The sequence below is a fragment of the Ornithorhynchus anatinus genome, chromosome X5 (assembly GCF_004115215.2).
Source record: "Ornithorhynchus anatinus isolate Pmale09 chromosome X5, mOrnAna1.pri.v4, whole genome shotgun sequence".
NCBI lineage: Eukaryota > Metazoa > Chordata > Mammalia > Monotremata > Ornithorhynchidae > Ornithorhynchus > Ornithorhynchus anatinus.
Window position 1 is genome coordinate 58,533,870 of NC_041753.1, and position 8,011 is coordinate 58,541,880.

The window sequence follows — 8,011 nt, forward strand, 5'->3', positions numbered from 1 at the left end:
GCCCACCCGGCCCCTGCCCCGATTCCCGGCAAGCCCCCCCTTCGCCTACCGCTCGCTGACTCATCTGCGCTTCCTCCGCCTCCACCGGGGAGCTGAGCCTCGGACCGTCCGGACCCGCGCCCGCCTCAGCCTTTCACAACCTGGATCTCCGCACCCCCGCTCGGGAACTCCGACACTACGGATCTTCGCCCCCACAGACCCCCAGCCACCAGCTTCCAGCCCACCCGCTCCCCCCGCCGCTCGGGCCCGGGAACATTGCGCTCCCCTTCTCGATCCTGGGGACATTGTGCTCCCCTTCTCGGCCCCAAGGACATTGTGTCCTCGGGGGACATTGTGTCCCCCTGCTCGGGCCCGGGGACATTGTGCTCCCCAACCGCTCCCCCACTCCGCCCGAGGCTGCCATTTTGGGAAGCCCCCACTCTGCCTGAGGCGGCCATTTGGGGAAGGCCTCACTCCCTCTTCCCTCTTGAGGTGATTCATCTCTCCCGCCCCCGCCCCGGGCGACGACGTCCTTGTTCTCACCATGTTACCTTACCTTAGCCACCGCCTACGGCCGCCACCCACCCTGGACAACCTCAGGGCCCCCCCGCCGCCACAGGGTTATTTGGTCATGAGCTCTGGGACACTCTCGGCCGCTGGCCGCTTGACTTTGAGTCTGATCGGGTAGGGTCGGCTCGTCCCCCAACCCTGGTCATCGCCTGCTTATTAACACTATTGTAGTGTGCCTTACTGTAGCATGTTGCTATATTTGCGATCTCGCTTTTTATTGTTTATTGTCGTCAGACTTTGAATTTGATCAGGTCGCCCCTTAATCGAGTCTACCCCCGACCCTGATCATCACCCCTTTTATTAACACGACTATATTGTATCATACTGTATCATGTTGCTATATTAGCACTACTGTATTGTATCATATTGTATCATGTTGCTATATTACCGATTTCGTTTATTACTGTTTATTGTTGTCAGTGCTGCCACCCACCTCTCTGGCCTCGCCATGTCCCTCCCCCCCCCCCCCCCCCCCCCCGCCCCTTCCTATCCTCCCCTTCCCCTTCCCCCTCTCGCTCAGCTCTTTCCCGCTCTCTCCTCTGTCTCCTCCCCCCCTCGTCTCTCCCACCCTAGAACCCCACTTTACCAGCGCTACCCCTCTTCCCCCTCCCCCTACTCTTCCCCCCACCAAACCCCCTCTTCACCCCCTCCCCCTTCTCTCTTCCCCACCCATGCCCCATCCCAGTCCTCTTGTCCCACCGCCACCCCTCATCCCCCTCTCCTCGTCCAGGGCCCCGCCACCTCCTTCCCATCCAAACCCTCCCCTCCCCCCGCCCTTCCCCCCCTCCTCCCCTTGCACCCACAGCTACTTTCAAGTGTGGCCTCTGGAACCCCCACTCTATTACAGGCAAGCTACCTTTCATCCATGACCTTTTCCTCTCCCGCTCTCTCCTCCTCCTCGCCCTTTCGGAAACGTGGCTCTCTCCCGAAGACACGGTCTCCGCCGCCGCTCTCTCCGGCGGAGGCCTCTCCTTCTCCCACTCCCCCAGACTCACCGGTAAGGGAGGAGGCGTCGGCTTCCTCCTCTCGCCCCGATGCCGCTTCCGCACTATCCCTCCTCCCCCCTCCCTCTCCTTCCCCTCCTTCGAAGCCCATATCATTCGCCTCTACCACCCACTCCAGTTACTTGTCGCCGTCATCTACCGCCCTCCCGGTCCCACCTCCGACTTCTTCAACCACCTTGACCCCTTTCTCACCTTCCTCCTCTCCTTCTCTCTGCCCACTCTGATCCTTGGAGACTTCAACATCCATACGGATGTACCCGACGACTCCTCTGCCGCCCGCCTGCTATCCCTCCTCGACTCTGCCGACCTCCTCCTCCACCATACCGCGCCCACTCACCGACTCGGTCACACCCTCGATCTCGTCATCTCCTACCGCTGCACTATCTCCTCACTCACCAACTCTGAAATCCCTCTCTCTGACCACAACCTTCTCACCTGCCTCATCTCTCACACTCCCTCCCCCTGCAAATCTTCGTTACTGCCCCACAGAGACCTCCGCTCTCTCGATCCCATCCGTCTTTCCAACAGCATCTCGCCTCACCTTGCCGCCCTGTCCTCTCTTCCCACTCTCGACGAGCGGGTCTCCGCTCTCAACTCCACCCTCTCTACTCATCTCGACTCTCTCGCCCCCCTTTCCCTCCGCCGCTCTCGCTCCACTAACCCACAGCCCTGGATCACCTCCTCCGTCCGCCTCCTACGCTCCTATGCTCGAGCTGCCGAGCGCTGCTGGCGAAAGTCCAAGCACCAAGCCGACCTCACACACTTAAAATTTATCCTTTCCTGCCTTAACTCTGCCCTCTCCTCCGCCAGGCAAAGCTTCTTCTCCTCCCTCATCGACACCCATGCCCGTCACCCCCGCCGATTGTTCCGGACCTTTAACTCTCTCCTTAGGCCCCCTGTTCCTCCCCCTCCCCCATCTCTCACCCCTAATGATCTGGCCACCTATTTCCTCACGAAAATCAACACGATCAGGTCTGAGCTCCCCAAAGTCACCCCTCCGCCTCTCCCCTCCCCCCCAACAACCCCCTCCCCTACTTTCCCATCCTTCCCTGCTGTATCCTCAGAGGAGATCTCCTCCCTCCTCGCAAGTGCCACCTCCTCCACCTGCGCCTCGGACCCCATTCCCTCTCACCTTCTTAAAACCATCGCCCCTGCCCTCCTCCCTTCCTTAACTTCTATTTTTAACCACTCAATCTCCTAGGGCTCCTTCCCCTCTGCCTTCAAACATGCCCACGTCTCCCCCATCCTAAAAAAACCCGCTCTTGACCCCACTTCCCCCTCCAGTTATCGTCCTATCTCCCTACTACCCTTCCTTTCCAAAATCTTAGAACGAGTCGTCTACAATCAATGCCTAGAGTTCCGTAACTCCCATTCTCTCCTAGACCCCCTCCAATCTGGCTTCCGTCCCCTCCACTCTACCGAGACTGCTCTCTCTAAGGTCACCCGTGACCTCCTTCTTGCCAAATCCAATGGCTCCTACTCCATTCTGATCCTCCTTGACCTCTCTGCTGCCTTTGACACTGTCGACCATCCCCTCCTCCTCCATACCTTATCTCACCTTGGCTTCACGGACTCTGACCTCTCCTGGTTCTCCTCTTACCTCTCTGGCCGATCATTCTCGGTCTCCTACGCTGGAGCCTCCTCCCCCTCCCATCCTTTAACTGTTGGAGTTCCTCAAGGGTCAGTTCTTGGCCCTCTTCTGTTCTCCATTTACACTCACTCCCTCGGTGAACTCATCCGCTCTCACGGCTTTGACTACCATCTCTACGCAGATGACACGCAGATCTACATCTCCGCCCCGTCCTCTCCCCCTCCCTTCAGGCTCGCATCTCCTCCTGCCTCCGGGACATCTCCACCTGGATGTCGGCCCGCCACCTAAAACTCAACATGAGCAAGACTGAGCTCCTCATCTTCCCTCCCAAGCCCGGTCCGCTCCCAGACTTCTCTATCACCGTGGATGGCACGACCATCCTTCCCGTCTCTCAGGCCCGCAATCTCGGTGTCATCCTTGACTCGTCCCTCTCGTTCACCCCACACATCCTATCCGTTACCGAGACCTGCCGGTTTCACCTCTACAATATCGCCAAGATCCGCCCATTCCTCTCCACCCAAACGGCTACCTTACTATTACGGGCTCTCGTTATATCCCGGCTAGACTACTGTGTCAGCCTTCTCTCTGACCTCCCTTCCTCCTCTCTCGCCCCGCTCCGGTCTATTCTTCACTCCGCTGCCCGGCTCATCTTCCTGCAGAAACGATCTGGGCATGTCACTCCCCTTCTTAAACAACTCCAGTGGTTGCCTATCGACCTCCGCTCCAAACAAAAACTCCTCACTCTAGGCTTCAAGGCTCTCCATCACCTTGCCCCTTCCTACCTCTCCTCCCTTCTCTCTTTCTACCGCCCACCCCGCACGCTCCGCTCCTCCGCCGCCCACCTCCTCGCCGTCCCTCAGTCTCGCCTATCCCGCCGTCGACCCCTGGGTCACGTCCTCCCGCGGTCCTGGAACGCCCTCCCTCCTCACCTCCGCCAAACTGATTCTCTTTCCCTCTTCAAAACCTTACTTAAAAATCACCTCCTCCAAGAGGCGTTCCCAGACTGAGCTCCTCTTCCCCCTCTACTCCCTCTGCCATCCCCCCTTTACCTCTCCGCAGCTAAAGCCTCATTTTCCCCTTTTCCCTCTGCTCCTCCACCTCTCCCTTCCCATCCCCACAGCACTGTACTCGTCCGCTCAACTGTACAAATTTTCGTTACCCTATTTATTTTGTTAATGAATTGTACATCGCCTTGATTCTATTTAGTTGCCATTGTTTTTACGAGATGTTCTTCCCCTTGACGCTGTTTAGTGCCATTGTTCTTGTCTGTCCGTCTCCCCCGATTAGACTGTAAGCCCGTCAAACGGCAGGGACTGTCTCTATCTGTTGCCGACTTGTTCATCCCAAGTGCTTAGTACAGTGCTCTGCACATAGTAAGCGCTCAATAAATACTATTGAATGAATGAAATATTACTTAACCTAGTCTCCTCAGTGAAGCAGCATGGCCTAGTAGAAAGAGCATATGTCTGGGAGTCAGAAGACCTGGGTTCTAATCCCAACTCTCCACACATCTGCTGGGTGACCTTGGGCAAATCACTTAATGTCTCTGTGTCCATTACCTCATCTTTAAAATGATTAAATCCTCCCTCCTAGTTAGACTGTGAAAGAGACTGTGTCTAATCTGATTACCTTGCATCTACCCCAGCGCTTAATATAGTTCTTGGCATGTAGAAGTAGGGTTCTGCTGATATTTACCTTCAGCCTCTTATTTGAATCGGATGCTCTTGGCACAGAGGTTCTTGGCCATGTGCAAATGATTTGGTGATTTTAAACAATATATTTAAGTCATGGATAGAAAAACTGGTCATGTGTACATGCATATAGGCTAGATAACCTCAGGTGGTCCCTTCAAATATATGTTTCTGGTCCTACACATAAAAGAGTTTCAAAGAAAACCTTAGAGGACTTGATGCTGAAGTGGGACCCCGAAGGCAAGTCTTCTGTTCCAACCTTTGCCACTAACTCCTTTGGTCAAGATATTAAGTTATTAGGTACAATTATTCCCCTCTTAATCTTGAGAAACATTTGCCTGTTATGTGAGCTAAGCAATTCACAAGAAAGCCCCTAAAAAGGCAACAGATTAAGAACAACCTTACACTTATTAAATGTTTAGCGACCACAGGAAATGTGCTGTATACACAGTGAGAAAATTTTGTGAAATGAAGTGTACCTTCTGAAAACCATTACATGGCATGACTGTGATAACAGTTAAGTGGTATCAAATTTAAAAACAAACTGAGGAAGTCTGGTATTGACCGGGGCAAAATTCTGAAAAAGGGCAAGCTCACATATGGGGGCACTACGTTAGTGGAAAAAAAGTCATAATTCCATTCTATCCTATGACAAAAAGGGACATATAAAGAACCATGAGCCTAAGGAAAATGGAAAACTTCATAAAAATAAGAAAGGTGATTCATTTTACTTGTGAATGGCCAACAGACACAGAAAAAAAAAAACGTATTTATTGAGCGCTTACTTTGTGCAGAGCAAAAAGAACAATATAAGATTGCCCACTTTTATCTCGTGGATTTACCACATAAGTGCATCATGTGCTCCATTCTCTTCCTCCCCAAAGCACTGTGTGTGGCCTATCATGCTGTTATTCACACCTCTGCACACCTGCACTCTACAATATATATGGAGCTTGGACTGTATTTAAAAAAAAAAAAAGCACAGGAGTGCACTGGATCTAGAACATTTTTAAAAAAAAAAAGCCTGCTTCTCTGTCCTTAACTCACCCTATTTACGAGCTGAAGTGCATGCCAACGTCTGCCCTAACCATGTGCACATGAGACGGAAACAGAAATGGGAGCTTTGGAAATCGAAGCTCTGTGGTATGCGTGTGGAATGATTACACACTTATTTTCCCACAAGCCTTCCAGTACTCTGAGTGTACGGGTCAATATCAGACCCTCGGGTTATACCGAAGGGGAGCAATAGAGTGAATGTAATTCCCTGGATCCCTCCCAGGAAGTCCCCAGCCTTGTCTGCTAGATTGTAAACTCCTTGAGGTTAGGGATCGCGTTGACCAACGCTACTGTATCTCACTCTCCCAAGCGCTTAATAATTACCACTGACTGGCCCATAAGAACCTTTTAGTGCTGACATCCCCCAAAGAAACTGTTATGGAACTTGGAAAAGTGTAGTAAGTTTTAAAGCTACAGCGATCACTTTAAAAGCCGGGACACCTTACCTTCTTCGCTAACTAAAACTGAACAAAGGAAGTCAAACTCAACGGTGGTGTCAAAGGCTGTTAGGAGCGCTCAGTACAGTGCTCTGCACCGAGCATGACCTCAAGAAATACGATTGATTGATGTGCACGGAGGCACACAGAGGAGTGAGGTTCAGTAGTGCACACCACCAGAGCCTTTCGGTGCAGATTGCTTCCTGGGGGGGGGGTGTTCCCCCCCCTCCTTGTCCCCAAACTTTAAAAGATCTATTGTTTCCTGCCCCGCAAACCAAATGAGAGCTGGAGATCAAGACGGGGTTCCCAACCAGCCTCTCTCGGATTGTACTTCAAGGGAATGTCCTTCCTAGTAATGCAGAAAGGAAGAAGAGACGAGGGTGGGGGTGGCACCCCCCCGGTCGCACCTCCACTAGCTGCAGCCTCGGGGGGGGGGCAGACAGCAGCGCCGGGGGTGGGAAATCCAGAGACAGGCGAACAGTAGAAGACGGGGCTCGAGAACCCAGTGGGAGAGGATATCACGGGCTGGAGCTGGGAAGGTAATGGGGAGAGTCCCGGAGGAGGAGGAGGAGGAGGAGGACTCCTGGGGGGAGGGAGAGAGAGGGGTGCAGCCGCCACCGCTCCCTTGGGAAAGGCACGGAGGGGAATGGGGTTAGCTCCTTACCTTCCTCCTCCCCGAGTCGGTGGCGGGACAGTCGGCTGTCTAAACGGCGGCCAGAAGAGCTGGGCTTGTCCTCCTCCCTCTCCCTCCGGCTCCACTTTCCATGGCAATGGAAAAATGCTGAGCGGCGAGAGCTGAGCGGCGGGGGCTGCTCCGGCTGCTGCTTTTACGCAACTGGCAGCGGCAGCTTTTCCCTTGTAGGTGAAATACTTTCCTCCCGGGAGTGACGCGCCACCCTCCTCCCCCTTCCCCCTTCCTCTCCCCTCCCCCCCCCCTTTTCCTTCTTCTCCTCCTCCTGGTCGTCGTCGTCTTTCCCCCGCCCCCTCCAAAGAGCTCGGGCTCCACTTCTCGCTGGGCTGTTACTCGAAAGGAGGAAGCGGCGGTGGCGGTAGTGGCGGCGGGCTGGAGGCCGCCGCGGGCCGGAGGGCCGCGAATCCTGCAAAGGGAAAGCGAGGCAGGGGGCGGATCTCGCCCGGGCCCCGCTCCCCCTCCCCGAGCCCCGCTCGTCCGCCAGCGCGCGGGGGAGGAGCACAGGGCGAAAAGGAGGTGCTTGGCGAGCGAGGCCGGTCGGTCGGTAGGCCGGAGGGCCGGAGGGCCGGCAGCGGCCCCGAGCTCCTCCTGCTGGCCCCCGGCTGCACGGCCGACGAGCCGCGCCCGCCCCCCGACCTTCCTGCCCCGCTGCCGCCAACTCGGCCCGACCCCCGCAGGGCGGAGGGGCCACGGTGCCCACCTTGGCGCGCCCGAGGCGATTCAACCTGAGCCTACAGCCCCTCGCTGCTCACGCGGGTGGGTCCTTGCTCCTGGGACCCACTCGACGGGCCCTTGCCGCCCAGCCACCTCCCCCCGAGTCGTACGACCTTGGACAAGTGGCTTCCCTTCTCTGGCTCTCGGTTCCCTCACCTGGAAAACGGGAATTAAGAGTGCGAGCCCCATATGGGACAGGGACTGTGTCCGAGCTGACTAACTTGTATCAACCCCGGCGCTTAGAACAATGCTTGGCACATGGTAACCCCTTAATGAGT

At 55.4% G+C, this 8,011-nt stretch overlaps 1 protein-coding gene across 2 annotated transcripts in view; it reads right to left on the reverse strand.

The window, feature by feature from the left end:
- CEMIP2 (cell migration inducing hyaluronidase 2) overlaps positions 1-7,201 on the reverse strand; it is a 90,596-nt gene extending 83,395 nt beyond the window's left edge. Inside the window, exon 1 of one of the 2 annotated variants that reach the window (XR_003756005.2) lies at positions 6,993-7,201. The gene's annotated coding sequence lies outside the window, so the exon portion shown is untranslated. The remainder of the gene's footprint in view (positions 1-6,992) is intronic. The other variant, XM_029055593.2, reaches the window with a different exon arrangement.
- Positions 7,202-8,011: the final 810 nt, after the last annotated feature.